This window comes from Elephas maximus, chromosome 3 (genome assembly GCF_024166365.1).
Source record: "Elephas maximus indicus isolate mEleMax1 chromosome 3, mEleMax1 primary haplotype, whole genome shotgun sequence".
Classification (NCBI taxonomy): Eukaryota; Metazoa; Chordata; class Mammalia; order Proboscidea; family Elephantidae; genus Elephas; species Elephas maximus.
In genome coordinates this window covers 72,783,221-72,805,754 of record NC_064821.1, presented here as the reverse complement: position 1 = coordinate 72,805,754, position 22,534 = coordinate 72,783,221, and positions in this window count along the sequence as shown.

Sequence of the window (22,534 nt, the reverse complement as noted above, 5' to 3'; positions counted from 1 at the left end):
CTGTACATAAAGTGCATTAACTAGGAATTGAACCTGGGTCTCCTGTGTGGAAGGCAAGAATTCTACCACTGAAAACACCAATGCCCCCATGGTCTTTAATACATGTATTGATATGCCTGTGATCCCCACATTTATACTGACAACCCAGAACTCTCTTCTCAACTCCATGCTCACATATTCAACCATCTACTGAACATCTCTACTTGGATGTCTAATAGATATCTCAAGCTAAACATATTCAAAACTGAACTCTTGATCTTTCCTCCACCTCCAAGGCTTACTCCACCTGAAGCCTCTCTACCTCAGTTGATAGCAGTGTCATCTTTCCAGTTACTTAGACCAAAAGCTGTGCACTCCTCTCTTCCTCTCACATCCCACAATTCAATTCAGGAATTCTGTTGGTTCTACCACAAAATATATCCAGAATTCAGACATCTCTTACCATCTCACCGTTATCACCCTTGTCTGAACCATCATCAGTTCTCACTTGGATTACTGTAATAGCTTCCTAACCGGTCTTCCTGCTTCTACTTTGTCCAATTGCTTTCTATTCTCAACATAGTTTCCAGAGGGATCCTTTTAAAATGTGAGTTAGATTCTGTCACTCCTTTTCTCAAAAATTTAAGTGACTGGCATTTCATTCTGAGTAAAAGCGGAAGTCCTTACAGTGGCCTCCGGGCATTACACCATCTGATTCCTTTTCTTATTCCTTACCCTCCTACTCGGCCCTCCTTATTTTTTCTCCAACACCTCAGGCAAACTCCTGCCATGGGGCCTTTATACCAGCTGTTTCCTCTGCTGGAAAGCTCTTTTTTCAGATATCTGCTTGGCTTGTTCCCTCAACTCCTTCAAGTTCTCACTCAAATCTCACCTTTTTAATGAAGTCAATTCTGACCACCGTATTGATATGGAACCTACCCTCTCAACCACCTCTCTCTCTTACTCTGCTCTACTTTTTCTCTTTTTCACAGCTCTTATCACCTACTGGAGTCCCCAAGTGGTACAAACAGATATTGTGCACAGTTGCTAACTGAAAGGCACCCTGGAAGAAAGGCTTGATGGTTTATTTCTGAAAAACTAACCACTGAAAACTCTATGGAACACAGTTCTACTCTGACACACATGGAATCATCGTGAGCAAGAATCGACACAGTGGCAACTTTTTTTTTTAAATCATCTCCTGAAATACATGTTGTTGTTGTTATGTGCTGTCTGACTGACAGCAATACCATGTGACAGAGTAGAGCTGCCCCATAGGGTTTCCTAGGCTGAAATCTTTACAGGAGCAGATCACCAGGTCTTTCTCCGCAGAGCTGCTGGTGGAGCCGAGCGCTTAACCACTGAACCATCAGGGCTCCTTAAAATACATGTAACTTGCTTTCTTATGTTTGCTGTTTGTCTCCCTTGCTAGAATGTAAGCTCCTTGAGATCAGGATCTTTGTTTAGTTTCCTGGTGTCTCCCAAATACCTGTAATAATGCGAAGGCACTTAGTAGGTACTCAATAAATACTTTTAAAAGGAACAATCCCATGAGATAAGTACAATTTTTATCTCCATTTTACAGTCAGGAAGCTGAGGCACACAGAAGATAAGAAACTTGTCCAAGGTCACCCTGCCAATAAGTGATAGAGCAGGGATTTGAATGGAGAATCCACGTGCTTAACCACTACCTTAAGCTGCTTATTTGAAACTTAAAAATTTGGAACCTCACGTAGTCTACTCCCTGGATTGAAGTTAACTCACATTATCTAATTCTTCACTTTACTCAAAGAAGTTTGCCCTCCCACTCAGGTTGGGGTTAGATTTTGCATTTCTTTGTCTCTTAAGTTACGTAAACATAGTTTTTCATCTTACAATAAAGACCTTTGAACTTGATGGAATCTTTCATTCTGTCATATTTTTATAGTCACACAACTATATGAGCAGAACATAAGCTCCATGAGGAGAGGCATTCTTGAATACTCTGTGTCTTTTCTTCCGTATCAATTCCCTGGTGCCTAGAACAGTACCTGGCACAAAGTAGGTGCTCCACAAATATTTGTTGAGTGTTGAATGGATGGTATTTGAAATGATATCCAGCTGAATTTTGGATGTGGCTTTGTCTGATTTCAGATCATAGCTAATCACATCATTCACTAATTTATTATACTCTCTATTCGATTTCTCTGTTTTTGTTATCTGAAAATGCTGGAGTGACTACAGTGGGCTGTAGACATCCACGGGCTATGGTTTCTTGGATAACTCCTTCATGTGAGCCAATTGGAGTTATCAATCGTGGTGCCCCAACCACGGAGCAGCGGAGCATGACGCAGCCTAGGTCAATCCCGAGAGTGCATCCCTCAAACAAATGATTGACTCTGTGACTGAAGCTGGGCAATAAACAAGTTTTTTATATTATTGTTGTTATTATTAAAATGAACAGAACAAAACTTTCTTTTGGTTCACAAGAGGATGTTGTGGCGAAATGAGTTCATTTATGTGGCCTTTTGCCTTGGTTCTTTGGAAAAACAGCTTGAGAGTTTTTGTCCCTAAACCCTGTGGAGTTACCTTTGCCCTGATTTTCTACCCCACAGTGTTCGTTACTTTAGTCCAGGTTGATTGACATTTTTTGGGTAAGCTGCAAAAAATTTGTGGTTCGATACTTTTTGTCTGGTCCTGGGCTGCAGCCTGCTCTGTGATTGGTATGCACCTTGTAGGGACTGGTAAATAGACTGCAAATGAAGTGTTTGTGGCCTACCAAGAGAGGATTGGTCACTTCATGGCCCTGGTGGGCAGTCCATGCCTTGAAACTGATGAGGAGTTTGTGCATATATGCAGCACCCTACTGAGGTTTTTGAGAGAGAAAGAAGAGGGAAGAGAAGCAGCAGAAAGAAGCAGAAGGAAGAAAGAAGAGAGTAGCCGAGAGAGAAAGAGAAGGGAAAGAACTTCCTAAAAGAGCTGAAACATGGGGAAAGGACTGTAACACTGAAGACAGCAAGATCCCCAGAGAGGGCCCAGTGGCATAGCTGACAGCGACAGGCCCAGAAGTCTTCTGCAGCAGAGTTGGTGGTGACAGATGGCCAAGAGGGGCTGTCCTGAGGGACCTGAGAGGAGGCCTATATTGCTGAGAGGAGCTGAGAGAACTGTCTTGGACTGAAGAAGGGAGATTTTGCTAACATGCTTCCTGATCCTGATCCTGATCCTGAGTTGTACCCTTTTACTTACTTAATAAACCGTGTAACTGCGTATGGTCTGTGAGTTCTGTGTGGCTATTGCAACAGATTATTAAACCTGGAAGAGAAGTAGAGAGTGCTGTGGAAGGAATGGCTGGTGTCAGAACTGGTAAAAATTTGGAGGGTAGAGTTATGTCTGATCTTCACCTCATTGGAATCAGCTTTGGGCTGTTCCTGGTCGTTATTCCCTCCGAAGTTAGATTCTGATGCTACTACTACTGTTGTTGTTGTTAGGTGCCGTCGAGTTGGTTCTGACTCATAGTGACCCCATGTACAGTGCCATCCTTAATTGTTATGTTTGAGCCCATTGTTGCAGCCACTGTGTCAATCCGTCTTGTCGAGGGTCTTCTTTTTTGCTGACCCTCTACTTTACCAAGCATGATATCTTTCTCCAGGGACTGGTCCCTCCTGATAACATGTCCAAAGCATGTGAGGCAAAATCTCACCACCCACGTTTCCAAGGAGCACTCTGGCTGTATTTCTTCCAAGATGGATTTGTTCATTGTTTTGGCAGTCCATGGTATATTCAATATTCTTTACTAACACCACCATTCAAAGGCATCAATTCTTCTTTCATCTTCCTTAATCATTGTTCAGCTTTCACATGCATATGAAGTGATGGAAATTATCATGGCTTGGATCAGGTGCACCTGAGTCCTCAAAGTGACATTTTTGCTCCTCAACACTTTAAAGAGGTCTCTTGCAGCAAATTTGCCCAATGCAATATGTCGTGTGATTTCCTAACTGTTGCTTCCATGGGCATTTATTGTGGATCTAAGTAAAATGAAATCCTGGACAATTTCAGGCTTTTCTCCATTTGTCATGATGTTGCTTATTAATCCGGTTGTGAAGATTTTTGTTGTCTTTATGTTGAGGTGTAATCCATACTGAAGTGTTCACTCCATACAGTAAGTGCTTCAAGCCCTCTTCACTTTCAGCAAGCAAGGTTGTATCATCTGCATATCACAGGCTGTTAATGAGTCTTCCATCAATCCTGCTGCCATATTCTTTCTCATGTAGTCCAACTTCTCAAATTATTTGCTCAGCTTACAGATTGAAAAAGTATGGTGAAAGGGTACAACCATGATGCACACCTTTCCTGATTTTAAACCACGCAGTATCCTCTTGCTCTGTTCATACAACTGCCTCTTGATCTATGTACAAGTTGCTCATGAGCACAACTAAGTGTTCTTGAATTCCCATTCTTTGCAATGTTATCCATAATTTATTATGATCCACACAGTCAAATGCCTTAGCATAGTCAATAAAACACCGATAAACATCCTTCTGGTATTCTCTGCTTTCAGCCAGGATCACTCCGACATCAGCAGTGATATCCCCTGTTCTATGTCCTCTTCTGAATCTAGCTTGAATTTCTGGCAGTTCCCAATCGATTTTGAATGCTCTTCACAAAATTTTACTTGCGTGTTGCATTTATGATATTGTCCGATAATTTCTGCATTCATTATCCCCTCTGAAGATGGACTGATTCTGGTGCTACTACCACTATTACCGCCGTTTTACAGCTGTCGGTGAGGTTGCCACTGAGGTTCACCTAGAACCTTTCTGATCATATAGAGACTGTGTGTAACATGAGGGAATGGAGCAAACATACAAACTAAAGGATGAGAGATGAAGAGGAAAGGTCGGAGGGAGGGAGGGAATGAAATATAGAGATAGAGATTAGATAGATAGAAACGTACCCTGTTTTAATGGTCACTCTTTAACAACCTTTTAAATCTCTGCCTTTGATGATTGGCCTTTTCAGCTTTATACTTCTTTTTGAGTCAATTTTGGTCATTTACGTTTTAATCGAGTGTCATCTTTCTGTGAACTTAACACATTCGTGGCCATAATATTATCTTATAATTTCTTTAGTCACTTCTGATTCCATAGTTATACCTCCTTTCTCATTCCTACTGTATACTGTATGTATTTCTTTTTTACTTAATTTGCCTTGTTAGTGTTTTTGTACTTAAAAATATGTATTTTCAGAGAACTGGTTTTTTATTAACCCTTTTAACTGCTTTTTTTATTTTTCTTTTCTAGTTCATTAATGTCTTATTTTATCTTTATTAATTTTCTCCTACTTTCTTTTGTTCTTTTTCTAGATTTTTAAGTTGCAAATTTAGTTCATTTATTTTCAATTTTTTTAACAATAAAATAATTTTAAGTTATAAGTTATCTTCTGAATACAGATCACTGAACCCCTTAGGTTTTGATATCAAGGGCTTCTTTTTTCGTTGATTTGATTATTGTAATTACTATTTTGATTTCCTCTTTGACTCAGGGATCTTTTTCTACCTGCTTTTCCTAGCTAATTCTTACTTCTTCATTAGATTTCTGCTTAGACATCATTCTTCAGGGAAGTCTCCCTGATGCCCAAATCAGTTAATACCCCTTGTTATAAATGCTTATAGGGTCAATACTTCTCCTTCTTAATACACATCATGAGGAGTTATTTGTGTGATTAACTGTTCGCTCTCACTTCCTTATCAGGCCATAGGCTCCTTGAGGGCAGGGACAATGTTTATCTTTTTCACTGGTATCCCCAACAAATAAGCAGATACACAGCACATAGTAGGTATTCTATATGTATTTATTGAATGAATGACTGAAAGCGGTGGTTAGCAGGAACACAAAATGGGACAACTCCTGTCTTGGTCATCTAGTGCTGCTATAACAGAAATACCACAAGTGGATGGCTTTAACAAAGAAAAGTTTATTCTCTCACAGCCTAGTAAGCTACAAGTCCAAATTTGGGGCATCAGCTCCAGGGGAGGCTTTCTTCTCTCTGTGAACTCTGGAGGAAGGTCCTTGTCATCAGTCTTCCCTTGGTCTGGGAGCATCTCAGCACAGGAACCTCAGGTCCAAAGGACATGCTCTGCTCCCAGCACTCCTTTCTTGATGGTATGAGGTCCCCAACTCTCTGCTTCCCTTTTCTTTTATCTCTTGTGAGACAAAAAGTTGTGCAGGCCACACCCCAGGGAAAATCCGTTTACACTGAATTAGGGATGTGGCCTGAGCAAGGGTGTTACATCCCACCCACTCCTCTTTAACCACAGGCAGAGGTTATGATTTATAATACATAGGAACATCACAAAATGGAGGACAACCACACATGGCCTAACCAAGTTGACACGTATTTTGGGGGGACATAATTCAATCCATTACAACTCCTATGGAGGTGAATTTGGCAATACCTAGAAGAATAGCGTTGATTACTTGCACATTTACTCTTGGTCTAGCAATCCCACTTCTAGGATTCTAACCCAGTGATACACTGTCTTTACTGAATACAACCAAATGCTTCGAAGGCTAGAGTGGCAGGGATGGGGGCCTGGGGACCATGGTTTCAGGGGACATACAGGTCAATTGGCATAACAAAATTTATTAAGAAAATGTTCTGCATCCCACTTTGGTGAGAGGCGTCTGGGGTCTTAAAAGGTAGCAAGTGTGGCCATCTAAGATGCATCCATTGGTCTCAGCCCACCTGGAGTAAAGGAGAATGAAGAACACCAAAGAGATACGGTAAAGATGAGCCCAAGAGACAGAAAGGGCCACATAAACCAGAGACTCCATCAGCCTGAGACCGGAAGAAGTAGATGGTGCCTGGCAACCACCGATCACTGCCCTGACAGGAATACAACAGAGAATCCCTGATAGAGCAGGAGAACAGTGGGATACAGATCTCAAATTCTCATAAAAGACCAGGCTTAATGGTCTGACTGAGACTAGAGGGACCTTGATAGTCATGGTCTCCGGACCCTTTCTTAGCCCAAGATTGGAACCATTCTTGAAGCCAACTCTACAGACAGGGATTGGACTGGACTGTAAAATAGACAATGATACTGGTGATGAATGAGCTTCTTGGCTCAAGTGACAGGTGGTGAGATGAGAAGGCAGAGGGGGACGGGAGCTGGTTGAATGGACATGACGAATACAAGGTGGAAAGGAGGAATGTGCTGTTTCATTAGGAGGAGAGCAGCTGATAGTGCATAGCAAGGTGTGTATAACCTTTTGTATGAGAGACTGACTTGATTTGTAAACTTTCACTTAAAGCACAGTAAATAAATAAAAGGGAAAATACCAATGACACGCTGCCAACATACTAAGGTTACTGATGCACAAGGTTGTTCATCATGGCATTATTTGAAATAGCAAAAGATTGGAAACAATCCAAATATTCATCATTCAGTGACTGGCTGATTGAACCGTGGTACATCCACACAATGGAATGCTATCCAGCTGTAAAAAGAAAGGTACACTGCAGTGGAATGTTCTCCAGGATATATCGTTTAAGGAAAAGCACAAGGTGTAGGACTGAATACATAGCACGATACCTTTTATGTAACTACAGTTGAGGCGGAGTATTAATATATTTACAGATTTGCTTATCTTTGCAAAAAGAAGCACTGCAACGATGAACACCACCACCACCAACAAAACAATAAAAATGATTGTGAGGGAAGAAACAGGGTAGGGGGCAACGATGGAAGCTAAATTCTCTAAATACATTTTGTTATGTGGTTTTTGACTTTGAAATTAGATAAACATTTTACATACTCAAAAATAATGTGAAATTAAAAGCAGAAAAAACATCCCTGAAAGTTGAAAAAATCTAAAATGAAGGAACTTAAATGTATATCAAGTTGGTGATATAACCACACAGTAAAAATAATTCTTCAAGTGGTTTGAGAACACAGCCTATTGACTGTATATCCTTAAAATTTTTTTTCTAAGGACAAAAAAGCTGCAAAGCAATCTTAAAACTGCATTTGGAAATCTTACTGTTAGTAAAAATTTTAGCATTATTTTTGAAACTATTTTATCTATATTGCAGGCTAATGCAAACAAGTAATTATGTCAATTTTAAAATCCAAGGTGTTCAGTGTATAAGAAAAGAGATGAGGATAAGGCTAAAGGAGTTAAGTAAAAACCCAGAAAAGTTATATTTGTATTGGGGAAAAAAAATCCAATTTTTCCTCTTCAAAAGTACGTATTTTACCAGCTCTGTGCATTTAAAAAGTCTAGAAACAATGACAACCCAATAGCAATGAGCACACCCAGTGCCCAGATTGTGTTCTTCCACTACCAAGAACCAGGGATCCTTGAAGGAATGGCTGATTCCAGCTCTGGGGCAGGGAACAAACAACATGAGCCTGGGACATCTTGCTGGGTATCGTCAAAGGGCGATAAACTCATGTCCAAAGGATATAGGAGCTAACATGAAGGGACACCCATTGACTAAGATGAGCAGTTTGAGCATCAGGAAGAATGATGACTGAAATTGATTAAAACACACCAAATATATACACAATTACTGTTCATATTGAGAGAGAGAGAGATGGAGGGAGACAGCCCCAAATCAAACAAATGTCACTAAATACCATTGGAGTTAACTGAGAATTAGCCATGAAAATGAAAGAATTAAGCCTTCATTCTGTCTTCTATCAATTATTTCAGTGCAACCAAAAAGCCATAGTGTACAAGGGAACATTCTTTATATATAAAAAAAAAAATATATATATATATATATATATATAAAAAAAAAAAACTTCCAGCTAATGAATGTGGAAGGATTAATAGGGTTAGAAAATCACCTTTTACAACTCCTAATAAACTAATGGATTCAGGCAATAATCACCAATAGATGAAATGATCATATGAAAGGTTGACGGGGAAATTTCCTAATGGAGGGATAAGGCTGTCATCGTCTTTGCCCACTGATCAATCTTAGCACCACTGTTGGAGCCTCCTGAAGTGCTGTTATTGGAAGTGCACAGCCCCCACCTATGTAGTAGTTGCCTAGTTTGAATCTCCAAAAAGCAAATCCTAAGAAAACGATTTGGGTGCAAGTAGTTTATTTGGTCCCAGGAAACATCCTTAAGGGAGTAGGGAAGTGAGATAGAAAAAGAAGAAAGCTACTACAGAGTGAATTAATGAATGGGTCACCACTCAGTATACCAGGATCGGTTCCTGTGGGGACCCTTTGAAAGAGTGCAGAAATCTCCCTAGACAGGCAGGGAAGCTGGGGTATTTAGCCACCTACTCCCGCCTTGCACTGCTCAAAGGCCGCTCCTGGGGTGTTAAGTCTTGAGCTCTTTTCATGGCCAGAAAATGCCCTCAGGTTCCAGGACACTGAAAGGAAAAGAGCTGCTGGTACAGCAGAGCTGCAGGTGGTCTCCAGGATTGACCCGGGGGATAAGGTGAGGCTCCGACAGTATCACCTTGCCAAAAGAGTTAGACCTTAGGGCTGACTTCTATTTACAAGGGAATATTGGAGATGGGGGATCGAGTTAAATGATACCATGAAGAAGCAAAGAGACAAATCCAGAATATGGCATGTTCTATAGAATAAACGATTTCTTCAACAAGGATGTCTCTGAGCTGACTACCACTGTGGGCAGCTGTGCTCAGTTGCGCTGGGGGTGCTCTGAGGAACCACGAGAACTACTCCTCAGAATTGTTTCACCTAAGGACAGCAGATGGTTTGTGCTTGACTATTAATCTAAACGTTGGTGATTTAAACCCACCCAGTGACACTGTGGAAGAAAGGCCTGGAGATCTGTTTCTGTAAAGATTACATCCCAAAAAAACCCTGTGGAGCAGTTCTACTTTGTAATGCATGGTCACCATTATTCAGAACTGACCTGACAGTAGTAGGTTTGTTTGTTTGTTTGTTTATGGACAGCAAGGGAGTTCCTGGGTGATACAAAGCTCAATGCATAGGCTGCTAACCGAAAGGTTGGAAGTTTGAGTCTACCCAGAGGCACCTCAGAAGAAAGGCCTAGTGATCTACTTCTGAAAAATCAGGCATTGAAAACCCCATGGAAACAGAACAACCAGAACAGAACTATTGTGAAGAGTTTAACCAATGTGACCAAAGAATATGTGTAGAAATTGTTGAATGGGAACCTAAACTGCTGTGTAAACCTTCACTGAAAACACAATAAGATATTATTAAAAAAAGAAAACTCTATGGAGCACTGTTCTACTCTGACACACATGGGGTTGCCACGAATCAGTCGACTTGATGGAAACTGGGTTTCAAAGACAGAAACTGAGGCATTTATTCACTGACTCCCATGATTAAGGGTTGCCCCAGGGGTATCAGCTTCCTCCATTTCCAGGCTGTGCCTGCCCAGGGCTGAGTGGCCTTCCCCAGCTGAAGAGAAAGCCCTGAGGAGAAAAGATAAAGGAAGCAGCAGGACAATTTGAAGTGGACTGCTGGCAAGGCTGCCTGAGTCTGACCATGTCATTCCCCTGCTTAAGATCACCAGGCACCCATCGATGGCTATGAGGTTCCGACCCTGAGATCCTGGTTATGGGGCTGGAGGATGGACTGCTGCTCCTTCGGCTGGGTCAGGTACCTAGGCCAGGCACCTGGGCCTGTGGGGCTAATGAGATATTGAGGCACTGGGTCTCTGACCTGGTCCCTGTTAGTCCCCTGTCCTGGTCTCTGTCTCTCCTCATCTCTCATCTCTCTGGTTCTCTCAGCCTCACTCAGCCTCATTTCTGTGTCAGCCTCATTCTCTCCCTCTCTCCTCCCTAACCTGTCCCTCTCTTGTCTCCCTCCAAATTTCCCTATCATCAGCCCCCTTCCTAGGCTCCCTGGGTGGCACAAACAGTTAAACACTGTTTCAAGCCCAGGCAGAGGTGCCTAGACAGACAGGGCTGGCGACCTGCTTCTGAGAGATCACAGCCTTGAAAACCCTATGGAGTGTAGTTCTGCTCTGCACACGAGGGATCACCATAAGTTGTAATTGACTTGACAGCGACTGATTTGCTTGTTTGTTTGGCCCCATTTCTGCCTCTGTTTTGGCTTCTGACCTCCACTCTTTGTGTCCTTCCTCTCCCTTCAGAATAGTTTTCTACTTTCTTGTCAGGATCCAGTTTAAAAACAAAATAAATAAAATCTCATTAAAAATTTTTTAATCACAAACATATAATAAAGAAACATTTAAAAGCTGGATAAATAGACAAATTAATAATTCCTTCACCCTGATTCGGCAGCTGGGGTCAATTTTGGTTATCTCCTTTCAGCCTTTCAAAAATTATTTTTTAAAAACATATCATCCTATAATTTGATTTTATGTTCTGCCTTTTTATCTCAATAATAAATTCCTCCAGTGGCTTCCACTCTCACTTAGAACAAAAACTAAAGCACCTTCACGGTGGCCTACAAGGTCCTATGCCATCTCCTTCTTCCACCTCCCTGTCCAGACCTCTCTGACCTTTCTTCCTTCAGACACTCTGCTAAGCCATTGTAGTGGTTAATTGTGTGTGTCAATTTGGCTAGGCTACTATTATTAGTAGTTTGACCAGCTGCTCTGTAATGCAATGTAATCATCTTCCATGATGTGATCAACCAATCAGTTTGAAGGAGAGTTTCCTTGGGGGTGTGATCAGCCTCCAGAATATAAATGGATATTCTGGCAAAGCACTCTCTTTCTTGACCCTGCACTCTTCTCATCGTCTGACCTATAGATCTTGGGTGGTAAGCCTGTAGAAGTCTCCAGCCTGTCAGCTGACATGGATTTGGGACCTGCCATCTCCACAATTGCGTGAGCCAATCCGTTGAAGGAAGTTTCTCTCTCACTCACTCTGGTTTTGCTGCTCTGGAGAACTCAAACTATGACAGCCACAATGGTGCCCTCACTTTCCTGAACAAGCTAGGCGTGTTCCTTTACACTGACTGTTCCCTCTGCCTGGAAAGTCTTCCCCCAAAAGCCTTCATGGTTCACACCTCACCAACTTTAAGGGTTTACTCAAGGATCATTTTCTCAGTCAGGCCTTCCATGACCACCCCACCCAAATGACAACACCCCCAGTGCACTGCCGATTTCTATTACCCAATTTTTCACTATAACAACAATGCTATAAAACAACTTTGCGTACATGTATTGGACAGACTCCTTTACTCATGCTTTTCTCCACCATTGCCTGGTTGGACATTTGGTTGAAGTGAAGATGCGTACATTAAAATTTCTATAGAATTGCCAAATTGCCCTTTAATAAGCCTCGCCAATGAATACTTCTATCAGTGGCATATGGCAGTGCATTTTTTCCCTCATCTGTCTTTTAATTTTTGCCATTTTGCTAAGCAAAAATATCTTATTGTTGTTTTAATTTTCATTTTATTAATTAGGACTGAGACTAAATATCTCTTCACATGCTTATTAGATGTTTATATTTCTTCCATGAATTTTCTTTCTCATACCCTTTGCCCATTTCTCTACTGGATTCTTGGTGTCTTTTTCATTGATTTTATAGTACTCTTTATATATTATGAGTATATTTAGCCAAGGTAGATTTTAACATTATCTAGTTCTACATAAGTACTACATCTCTGGAAAGAGACGATGGAAAAGCTCAATATCATCAGTCAGAACAAGGCCAGGGCCAAGTGTGGAACAGGCCATCAATTGCTCATATACAAGTTCAAGCTGAAACTGAAGAAAACTAGAACAAATCTACAAGAGCCAAAGTATGACCTTGAGTATATCCCACCTGAATTTGGAGACCATCTCAAGAATAGATTTGACCTGTTGAACACTAATGACCGAAGACCAGACGAGTTGTGGAATGACATCAAGACATCATACATGAAGAAAGCAAGAGGTCATTAAAAGACAGGAAAGAAAAAAAAAAACAAAATGGATGTCAGAAGAGACTCTGAAATTTGCTCTTGAACATCGAGCAGCTAAAGCAAAAGGAAGAAATGAAGTAAAAGAACTGAACAGAAGATTTCAAAGGGCAGCTCAAGAAGACAAAGTATTATAATGACATGTGCAAAGAACTGCAGATAGAAAACCAAAAGGAAAGGACACGCTAAGCATTTCTTAAGCTGAAAGAACTGAAGAAAAAATTCAAGCCTCGAGTTGCAATAGTGAAGGATTCTATGGGGAAAATGTTAAATGATGCAGGAAGCATCAAACGAAGATGGAAGGAATACCAGAGTTATTATACCAAAAAGAATTGGTTGACGTTCAACCATTTCAAGAGGTAGCATGTGACCAGGAACCAATGGTACTGAAGGAAGAAGTCCAAGCTACACTGAAGGCATTGCTGAAAAGCAAGGCTCCAGGAATTGATGGAATATCAATTGAGATATTTCAACTAACGGATGACGTACTGGACATGCTCACTCGTCTATGCCAAGAAATTTGGAAGACGGCTACCTGGCCAACCGATTGGTAGAGATCCATATTTATGCCTATTCTCAAGAAAGGTGATCAAACCGAATGTAGAAACTATTGAACAATATCATTTATATCACATGCAAGCAAAATTTTGCTGAAGATCATTCAAAAGTGGCTGCAGCAGTATATTGACAGGAAACTGTCAGAAATTCAGGCCAGATTCAGAAGAGGATGTGGAACCAGGGATATCATTGCTGATGTCAGATGGATCCTTGCTGAAAGCTGAGACTACCAGAAGGATGTTTACCTGTGTTTTATTGACTATGTAAAGGCATTCGACTCTGTAGATCATTACAAATTGTGGATGACATTGCAAAGAATGGGAATTCCAGAACACTTAATTGTGCTGATGAGGAACCTGTACACAGATCAAGAGGCAGTTGTTCAAACAGAACAAAGGGATACTGCGTGGTTTAAGGTCAGGAAAGGTGTACGTCAGGGCTTATCCTTTCACCATACTTATTCAATCTGTATGCTGAGCAAACAATTTGAGAAGCTGTACTATATGAAGAAGAATGGGGCATCAAGATTGGAGGAAGACTCATTAACAACCTGAGTTATGCAGATGACACAACCTTGATTGCTGAAAGTGATGAGGTCTTGAAACACTCACTGATGAAGATCAAAGACCACAGCCTTGAACATGGATTACACCTCATCATAAAGAAAACAAAAAACTGGACCAATAAACAACATCATGATAAATGGAGAAAAGATTGATGTCAAGAATTTCATTTTACTCGGCTCCACAATCATCTCCCCATGGAAGCAGCAGCCAAGAAATCAAAAGACGCACACCAAAGACACAAGGAAAATATGAGCCCAAGAGACAGAAAGGGCCACATAAGCCAGAGACTCCATCGGCCCGGGACCAGAAGAACTAGATGGTATCTGGCTACCACCAATGACTGCCCTGACAGGGAACACAACAGAGAATCCCTGATGGAGCAGGAGAAAAGTGGGATGCAGACCTCAAATTCTGGTTAAAATACCAGACTTAATGATCTGACTGAGACTGGAGGGAACCCAGAGGTCATGGTCTGCAGACTCTCTGTTAGCCCAAAACTAAAACCATTCCCAAAGCCAGCGCTTCAGACAAAGATTAGACTGGACTATAAGATATAAAATGACACTGGTGAGGAGTGTGCTTCTTAGCTCAAGTAGACACATGAGAGACTATGTGGGCAGCTCCTGTTTGGAGGCAAGATGAGAAGGCAGAGGGGGATAAGAGCAGGTTGAATGGACAATGGAAATACAGGGTGGAGAGAAGGAGTGTGCTGTCACATTGTAGGGAGAGCAACTAGGGTCACATAACAACGTGCATATAAGTTTTTGTATGAGAAACTGACTTGAATTGTAAACTTTCACTTAAAGCACAATAAAAAAGAAAAAAATTTATTTCCTGTATTGAAATAAAGTAAGCTTGCCAAAAAAAAAAGAAAGAAATCAAAAGACGCATTACATCGGGCAAATCTGCTGCAAAAGACTTCTTTAAAGTGTTGAAAAGCAAAGAAGTCACCTTAATAACTAAGGTGTGCCTGACCCAAGCCATGATATTTTCAATTGCATCACATGCATGCGAAAGCCGGATAACAAATAAGGAAGACTGAAGAAGAATTGACACCTTTGAATTGTGGTATTGGCGAAGAATATCAAATATACCATGGACTGCCAAAAGAACAAACAAATCTGTCTTGGAAGAAGTACAACTAGAACGCTCCTTAAAGCAAGGATGGTGAGACTACATCTTACATACTTTGTACATGTTGTCAGGAGGGATCAGTCCCTGGAGAAGGACATCATGCTTGGTAAAGTAGTGGGTCAGCAGAAAAGAAGAAGGCCCTCAACCAGGTGGATAGACACAGCGGCTGCAACAATGGACTCAAGCATAATGACGATTGTGAGCAGGGGCAGGATCTGGCAGTGTTTTGTTCTGAGGTACATAGGGTGGCTATGAGTTGGAACCGACTTGATGGCACCTAACAACAACAACATCAACAACAATGTGAGGGGCCTTCACTTCCGTATTACCATCTCCTGTTAAAGATCCCACTGTCTGGTTTGGGGGCTGATGAATGTCCTGAGGCATTTGAAGAGGGGGATAGATTAAAAGAGATTAGTGTGGATGGGGCTCCTGTCTTAGCTATCTGGTGCTGCTATTACAGAAATACCACAAGTGGATGGCTTTAACAAACAGAAGTTTATTCTCTCACAGTCCAGTAGGCTAGAAGTCCGAACTCAGGGCATCAGCTCCAGGGGAAGGCTCTCTCTCTCCATAGGCTCTGGGAGAAGGTCCCTGTCCTCAGTTTTCTCCTGGTCTAAGAGCTTCTCCGAGCAGGAACCCTGGGTCCAAAGGACGCACTCTGCTCCTGGCATTGCCTTCTTGGTGGTATGAGGTCCCCATGTTTCTCTGCTTGCTTCTCTCTCTTCTATCTCAAAAAAGAGATTGATTCAAGATAAAATCCAACCTTGTAGCTTGAGTCTTGCTTCATTAACATAACTGCTGTTAATCCCATCTCATCAACATCATTTACAGCACACAGGAAAGTCGCATCAGATAACAAAATGGCGGACAATCACACAATACTGGGAATCATGATCTAGCCAAGTTGACAGACATTTTTGGGTGATGCAATTCAATCCATGACAGCTCCTCAGCAAAGTCTTAGGGGATGGGTGGGTATCACTCCTGCTGGGCACTCTAGGCAGCCATCAATGAAGGCCTTTACTGGACAAGGAATAGCTGAATGACTAAAGTGGCTCTTCAGCCATTGTGGCCTGTGGCATCCACTTGAGTGGCCCTGTCCTCAGGAAGCTCCCAGGTGGTGGTGCTAGAGGGGACTTAGCAGTCTCTGAGCTGACTGACTCCACTCCCCCTCCTCCCTGTTTTTGGTCTCACAGGCTGTTGCCTCATCCAAGGCTTTCTTGACCTCTTTCAAGGTCATGCCTCATCCCAGTCACCTTCTCTTTCCCAGACCGGTGACCCTATTTACCTCCCCAGGTGGCACATGGATTGGGTCTTCGCTGTTCTCTTTTCGATCTATAGTTAAGGCATAAAGTCTTTCTCCAACTTCTTTCAGGACATTCCCTTTTGATTTTCAAGAGCATTTTCTTCTCTCCGCAAAAGCAACCACTTGTAAATCAAAGGCTTTGCCTTTCAAAAGTGTGGTTTCTGATGTGGGCTTCAATAGTCTATCTGGAAGTTAAAAAAACAATGACATCTGAACATTGACTGTTTCTCTCTCTTTATATTCCTGCAATAAAACTGCTAATTCCCCTGGAGGTAAAGTGGAACCTCTGATTGACATGAGGAAGTAGAAGAAAAAAAAAAAAGCAAAACTGTTATTATTTCAAGATATTTTCTTGTTGCATTTCTGTATGTCTGAGGCAGGTTTGTTAGTCTGCTCATAGAGTCTTTTGTCATCCAGAAGTTAAGATATTTTATGTTGTCAAATATATCCATTTTTTCCTACTTTTCTTCTTACACTTTTATGGGGTTTTGTTTTTTACACTTAGGTCTTTAAATCAAAGGGACTTTATACGTGTGTCTGGTGGGAGGTAGAGTTCAAATTTTACATTTTTCAAATTGAAGAGCCATTTTTCCTAAAGCCATTTATTAAATAGTCTGTCTTTTCCTTATTCATTTGAAATGCCACACTTACATAGATAGATAGACAGGTAGATAGGCAGGTAGGTAGGCAGGCAGGCAAATAGATATACTGATAGATATATTTCTAGTTTCTAGCCTGTCCAAATTATTTTAAATTACCTTGTTTTATAAGATGTTTTTATGTCTAGTTGGACTGTTCCTTCTCATTTTATTCATTAAATTTTTTTCTTGGGTATTCTATTCTTGTGTATTTTCTAGTTTAACTTGAGAATCAGCTTGTCAAATTCTATAAAAATACCTTTGATATTTTGATTGGAATTGCCTTAAATTTGTAGAATACTTTGGGGAGAACTGACATCTATACGATGCTGAGTCTTTCCATCCAGGATTGTGGAGTGTCTCTCCATTTACTCAGATCTCCTTTTATGTCCTTCTTTAAGTTTTATAATTTTATTCATATCAGCTTATTCCTCTGTATATGGGAAGATTTTAGTTGTCACTGTAAATGGAATCCGGAGCATAGCACAGGGACTGTCCCTTATCTGTCCCCAGCCCAGCTCCCGGATGCACGCACGCCTGGGTCCAAAAGACATCTGGGCCAGGAAGTAAAACCTTCAGGAGTCATTTCACTGAAGCCTCTGCAATAGGCAGCACGTGATTCCAAGCAAGAGGTTTGGCAGAAAGGGAAGGGAGGGGTTGAATTGAACAGGAGCTAGCAAGGTCAAGGGGAGGGACTTTCAGGATCAGAGAGTTCATTGTGAAAGAGGACAGAAAAAGGGAGAAACATGCTGGAGAGCGGACTGACACTCAATGTCAATACTGATGTAGCTAAAATCCATTTTTTGTAGGTAAAATGCTGGAGAGTGGATTGTGGCTTTGGAGCCAGGAGACCTGAGTTTGAACATGGACTCTGTCACTCACTAGCTGCGTTACCTTGGGGAAGTTACTTATCTTCTCGGAACCCCAGCGTCCTCACCACCAAAATAAGGGTGATAGTGCTTTTCAGAATTGTAATTATATACTTAGTTGTTTAATTATGTGTGTACCTCCCACTGGACTATAACTTCTCATGGGCAGGGGCCACGTGGGTTTAATTCATTAATGTATAGGGCTGCTTTGCAGCGCTTTTGAGGGAGTTAGAAAAAGGCACCCTTTTTGAGCAGACGCAGCTCTGCGAGGCTCCAGCTTGGTGACTAGTCCGTGGGCTGGGCCTTGGCCTCTACTTGCCCCTCAGCCAGTGTCCTTGTACAGCGAGCAGCCTACCCTGGTGTGTATCCCCAGTGCTTAGCATAGGCCTGGCACATGGCAGGTGCTCATGAAATTCCCTTAATCGATGATTAAATGTGGGGGTTTAGAGAGAGAGAGATGAAGCAGGAGGTATTTCTGGGAGCCCCTGAAAGGTCCTCACTCTTGCTCAAAAGAAAGCTTCTCCTTCCAGGTCCAGAACAACACAGAATTTTCCAAGGGCTTCATTTGCTGCATTTCTGTAGAGGCTGGGGGTACCAGCACCCAGACTGGGATCCGTACAGGAATGGGCCAGTGGTATGAACTCCTCAGGCTTATCTGCATGAGGCAGAGGTGCCTCCGTTAAGAACCCCACTAGGGAAGATGGGAGCCTGACTCCATAACGAAGCCTTGAGCAATCCAGGGAAGTGGTGATGAGGAATAGCTCGGGAGGCTCTCTGAGGAGGGAAAGAATGTAATGGCCCGAAGGATGGGGGGGAGCCAGCCACGTGAAGAGCAGAGAAGAATGCTTTAGGCATGCGGATAGAACGCACAAAAATCCTGAGGCTGGAAAGCAGTTGCCTGGCCCGTTTGGGGAGTTGAACATGGGCCACTCATTAGGTGCCCTTTGGTATTTGCCTCTCTTTGAGGCTCAAGTAACTGAGACATGCCTCACTGCACCACTGTCCCCCAATGACATGTACATCATTTCTTTGTATATGGCTGGCCTAGGGGCTGATAAGGAGTCACTGGGTAGCGCAAAAGGATAGACGCTAGACTATTAGCCTAAATGTGGGCAGTTTGAACCCACCCAGAGGCACTCGGAAGAAAGGCCTGGTGATCTGCTTCCAAAAGATCACAGCCTTGAAAACCTTATGGGGCACAGTTCTACTCTGTACACATGGGGTTGTCATGAGTTGCAACTGACTCATTGACAACTGGTTTGGTTTTTTAAGGACTGATAGAGTCATTCCACTGAGACAGATGAGGATCCCAGCTTCATTGTGTATTGGCTGCAGACTCTGTTAAGTTATTCAATTCTTCAGAGCCTCTTTTTCCATCTTTCAAAGGGGGATAATACTGACCTTACCAAATGTCTTAGTTATCTAGTACTGCTGTAACAGAAATACCACAAGTGGATGGCTTTAACAAAGAAAAGTTTCTTCTCTCACGGTCTAGAAGGCCAGAAGCCTGAATTCAGGGTGCCAACTCCAGGGGAAGGCGTTCTCTCTCTGTCAGGTCTGGGGGAAGGTCCTTGTCATAAATCTTTCTTGAATGAGGAGTTTCTGAGTGCAGGGACTCCAGGTCCAAAGGACACGCTATTCTCCTGGCTCTTGTTTCTTGATAGTATGAGTCCCATGTCTCTCTGCTCCCTTCTGTCTTTTATATTTCAAAAGATATTGGCTTAAGACACAACCTGATCTTGTAGATTGAGTCCTGTCTCATTAACACTGTTGTTAGGTGCCATCCAGTCAGTTCCGACTCATAGCGACCCTATGTATAACAGAACAAAACACTGCCCGGTCCTGGCCATCCTCACAATCCGTGTTATGCATGAGCCCCATTGTTGTACTCACTGTGTCAGTCCATGTCATTAAGGGTCTTCCTATTTTTTGCTGATCCTCTACTTTACTGAGCGTGATGTCCTTTTCCAGGAACTGATCCCTCCTGATAGATAACATGTCCAAAGTGTGTGAGACGTAGTCTCGCCAAACTTGCTTCTAAGGAGCATTCTGGTTGTGATTCTTCCAAGACAGATTTGTTCACTCTTTTGGCAGTCCATAATATTTTCAATACTCTTCACTAACATCACAATTCGATTCAAAGGCATCAATTCTTTGGCCTTCCTTATTCATTGTCCAGCTTTCGCATGCACATGAGGCGACTGAAAACACCTTGGCTTGGGTCAGGCAAACTTTAGTCTTCAAGGTGACATCTTTGATTTTCAACACTTTGAAGAGGTCTTTTGCAGCAGATTTGCCCAATGCAATGCATCTTTTGATTTCTTGACTGGTGCTTCCATGGGTGTTGATTGTGGATCCAAGTAACATGAAATCCTTGACAACTTCAGTTTTTTTCTCCGTTTATCATGATGATGTTGCTTACTGGTCCAGTTGTGAGGATTTTTGTTTTCTTTATGTTGAGGTGTAATCCATACTGAAGGCTATGGTCTTGAATCTTCATCAGTAAGTGCTTCAAGTTCTCTTCACTTTGGGCAAGCAAAGTTGTGTTATCTGCATAACATAGGTTGTGAATGATTCTTCCTCCAATCTTGGTGCCCCATTCTTCTTCATATAGTCCAGCTTCTCAGATTATTTGCTGAACATACAGACTGAGTAAGTATGGTGAAAGGATACAACCTTGACGCACACCTTTTCTGACATTAAACCATGCAGTATCCCCCCGTTCTGTTTGAACAACTGCCTCTTGATCTATGTACAGGTTCCTCACGAGCACAATTAAGTGTTCTGGAATTCCCATTCTTTACAATGTTATCCATAATTTGTTATGATCCACACAGTTGAATGCCTTAGCATAGTCGATAAAACACAGGTAAACATCCTTCTGGTATTCTCTGCTTGCAGCCAGGATCCATCTGACATCAGCAATGATATCCCTGGTTCCACGTCCTCTTCTGAATCCAGCTTGAATTTCTGGCGTTCTCTGTGGATGTACTGCTTCAGCTGCTTTTGGATAATCTTCAGCAAAATTTCACTTGCCTGTGATACTGATGATATTGTTTGATAATTTCCACATTTGGTTGGATCAGCTTTCTTCGGAATAGGCATCATAAATATGGATCTCTTCCAGTTGATTGGCCAGGTAACTGTCTTCCAAATTTCTTGGCGCAGATTGGTGAGCATTTCCAGTGTTGTACCCATTTTGTTGAAATATTTCAATTGCTATTCCATCAATTCCTGGAGCCTTGTTTTTTGCCAATGCTTCAGTACAGTTTGGACTTCTTCCTTCAGTACTATTGGTTCCTGATCATATGCTGCCTTCTGAACTGGTTGAATGTAGACTAATTCTTTTTAGTATAATGACTGTGTATTCCTTCTATCTTCTTTTGATGCTTCCTGCATTGTTTAATATTTTCCCCGTAGAATCCTTCACTATTGCAACTTGTGGCTTGAATTTTCTCTTCAGTTCTTACAGCTTGAGAAACGCCGAGCCTGTTCTTCCCTTTTGGTTTTCTATCTCCAGCCTTTTGCACATGTCTTTATAATACTTTACTTTGTCTTCTCGAGCCATTGTTTGAAATCTTCTGTTCAGTTTTTTTACTTTATCATTTTTTCCCTTTGCTTTAGCCACTTGACATTCAAGAGGAAGTTTCAGAGTCTCTTCTGACATCACTTTGTTCTTTTCTTTCTTTTTAATTACCTCTTGTTTTCTTCATGTATGATGTCCTTGATGTCATTCCACAACTCATTTGGTCTTTGGTCATTAGTATTCAATGCGTCAAATCTATTCTTGAGATGGTCTGTAAATTCAGGTGGGGTATACTCAAGGTTGTACTTTGGCTCTCGTCAACTTGTTCTGATTTTCTTCAGTTTCAACTTGAACTTGCATATGAGCAATTGATGGTCTGTTCTATAGTCGGCCCCTGATCTTGCTCTAACTGATGATATCGAGCTTTTCCATCATCTCTTTCCACAGATGTAGTTGATTTGATTCCTGTGTATTCCATCTGGCGAGGTCCACATGTATAGTCACCATTTATGTTGGTGAAAAAAGGTATTTGCAATGAAGAAGTCATTGGTCTTGCAAGGTGGGATTATCGGCAGTTATGTTAATGAGGCTGGAAGCATCAAAGTAGATGGAAGGAATACACAGAGTCATTATACCAAAAAGAACTGGTGAATGTTCAACCATTTCAGGAGGTAGCATATGATCAGGAACCAATGGTACTGAAGAAAGGAGTTCAAGATGCAGTGAAGGCATTGGTGAAAAACAAGACTCCAGGAATTGACAGAATATCAATTGAGATGTCTCAACAAATGGACGCAGTGCTGGAAGTGCTCACTCACCTATGCCAAAAAATTTGGAAGACAGTTACCCGGCCAATCAACTGGAAGAGATCCATATTTATGATGCCTAGTTCCCGGAAAGTTGATCCAACCAAATGTAGAAATTATTGAACACTATCATTTTTTTTTTATCATTAGTATCACACCTAACCTAACCAAGTGCCGTCAAGTCGATTCCGACTCATAGCGACCCTATGGTAAGTGAAATTTTGCTGAAGATCATTCAAAAGCAGCTGAAGCAGTACATCCACAGAG